This window comes from Alosa pseudoharengus, unplaced genomic scaffold (assembly GCF_046254945.1).
Source record: "Alosa pseudoharengus isolate Yale_2024_CS ecotype anadromous, Long Island Sound unplaced genomic scaffold, YU_APseudo_1.1 YU_APseudo_1.1_scf_23, whole genome shotgun sequence".
Taxonomy (NCBI): Eukaryota; Metazoa; Chordata; class Actinopteri; order Clupeiformes; family Clupeidae; genus Alosa; species Alosa pseudoharengus.
The window spans coordinates 6,213,240-6,215,739 of record NW_027468685.1 but is presented as its reverse complement, the minus strand read 5'-3'; the positions used below and the strand labels follow the sequence as shown (position 1 = coordinate 6,215,739).

At 46.2% G+C, this 2,500-nt stretch overlaps 1 protein-coding gene across 1 annotated transcript in view; it reads right to left on the bottom strand.

Annotated features, from left to right (window-relative positions):
• col16a1 (collagen, type XVI, alpha 1) overlaps positions 1-2,031 on the bottom strand; it is an 80,250-nt gene extending 78,219 nt beyond the window's left edge. The window contains exon 1 of the mRNA XM_076301584.1: positions 1,831-2,031. The gene's annotated coding sequence lies outside the window, so the exon portion shown is untranslated. The remainder of the gene's footprint in view (positions 1-1,830) is intronic.
• Positions 2,032-2,500: the final 469 nt, after the last annotated feature.

The following is a 2,500-nucleotide window of genomic DNA, read 5'->3' as shown; positions in this document are numbered from 1 at the left end:
GTAGCAATGGGAGCAACACACACACACACACACACACACACAGGCCATTCCAGCGATGACTCATTACCGTACACGGGGGTGATGATGAACACCATGAGGCCCCAGTCCTACCTTACGATCCGTCTACTCTGACAGAGAACCAGCGGGAGCGCGTGTGTGTGTGTGACCTAGTTTCAAGCCCTCTTCTTAACACTGACTCTGTCAGCACCCAGCTCCCCTCAATCTCTCTCTATCGCTGTCAGAGCATCTAGCATCTGCCATTAACAGCTCCCCTCAATCCCGAAAATCGCTGTCAGAGCATCTAGCATCTGCCATAACCAGCTCCTCTAAACCCTTGTCTATATTGCTGTCGTGGACATCTAGCGCCCCCCTTGGCCTCGTCCGCTGTTCCTGCATGTTCAGAGAGCCGGAGAGGCGCTTCGCAGGAGGAAGCACAATCCCTAGTAGTTTTACGACTGACACGCAAGCCATGAGTTTTCCATGTGTGTGTGTGTGTGTGTGTGTTAGCCTGGGAATGGAACAGGCTCTCTCGCTCACTCGAGATTCATGTTACAACACACACACACACACACACACACACACACACACTCCTCACGTCACACTGCCCCGGGATTGCCTTCGTTGGGAGGGGAAGATTCATGGAAGTGAGCGCATGTTTTTTCCATCGCGTCACCGCGTGCTAAAGGCTATGTGCACAGCAGGGCAAAGCCAAGACAGACACGGACAATGCTGCAGCAGCCTGAAATACGTATGGGCATCGTGACAGCGTCACTACAAACTGACTTAGCCTGTACAATAGCACACAACGCTATCATCATCACACTAATACATTGAAAGTGCTTAATAAGGTTATCGGGCATTCTTTTAGTTTTGCAGTCAGTATGTTATTCTAACCACAAATCAATTCTACCATGTTATGCACCTATCAGAAACATATCATATGCATAGACGCATCATACTTTGGATGGAATTATTGCGGGTTGCTGTGGTGCAACTTGCAAGAAGCACCTTCTTACAGCATTTTAATAACTAAAACGCCTTTAATAACTAAAACTCCACCCTGGCCCTTTGATCTCAGTGGCTCCTGCAGCGCTCTATGGACTGTTACGTGACATGACGGTGCCATCGGTGGCCTGCTCCGTTTCCTGGGAACCTGGGTAGATGCTGTAACGCGCTGCGCGAGCAGGAGGCACAGCGGACTACTGAAAAACGTGGAAGCAAACGAGAGTTCCAGCTGTCTCCCTTATCTCTCCCCCCCCCTCCCCTCTCTCTGCAGAAATTCAGCCCCGCTCTCTGTCTCTCTCTTTCTCCCCAACAGTTTAGCACAAAGCCTTGTGAGGGCCTCCATGCGCAGCATTTTAAACTTCCAAGTTAGCTCACCCAGCAGTCTCAGTTCGTCTTTTATTTAATTCAACTGCGTGAAATGTGATGAGGGTTGTGACAAGCAGTGTAAGTCACGCCTGTGAAAGCTTCTAAAAAGATGCTTAATGCGGTGTGGCTGATGCATGTATGCAAACCCAGCGGCATCTGGCTTTACCTATAATTCATTAATAAGTATTAAAGTGAAAAGCTTGTTTTGGAAGCATTAGCCATTGTTGCGCTAGAGAAACAAAATGAACATGCACAACGTTCCTGATTGTTTGGTGAGAAGCATTTAAGGACAGTAAGAAAATTATAGTTGTTAAAATTATATGGAAGATTGCTTAGAACAAAGTGTGAACCAGTGGCTTTCAATCGATGTCCAATTTCGTCTCTGCATAATATTCATCTGCGCAGATGTAGCTTATTTTCAGTGGCCCATGGCGCGGTTTTGAAAACGGTTATCCATACCTAAAACAATCGATAGCTCCTTCAGGTTAAAACCACATGAATCCAACGATTATCTCCCAAAGCACAGATGGTTTGATGTGCGCGCAATCTTGCTGTAATCCACAGTTCCACGACAGCAATCCTTAAGGTTTTCTTGCGGGAGGAAAGCAACAGTCCTGGTGTTCTCCTTGTCCAACTTTCTCTCCCCTCCCCTAGCTGTTGTTCGAAAAAGTTTCCTCTAGGAAGGTCTGGGAGAGTCTCCAGCGAGACGTGTAGTGACATCACCTGGTCCAAAAGCACTAAAAGAGAGCCGGGGGCGCCGTTGCTCCCATGTTGTGTTTCGGGTTCTTTTGTTAGTGTAGCAAGATGTGTGTGGGGGACAGAAGAAATCAGATTCAATACTTTTGGAAAATGACTGGGAACTTTCTTTATTTCTTTCTCCTCACGATTTGAACGAATTCCAAGTACATTTGTGCCTAACTCCAGTGTCAACATTGATCAGTAAACAAGATAAACAAATATGCAAAATAAGCAAAACAACAGTAGTAATAACAAGAATACTGAATCAGATTAGGCAAGGAAAGACCATTTAAAAAGCTGTGTTCTTTTCAAAAAGTTCACAAATGTTGTTGGGTGCCGGATTTGTTGTAGTCTTTGGCTGGCAGTCAAATCCCTTCTGCATTACATTAGG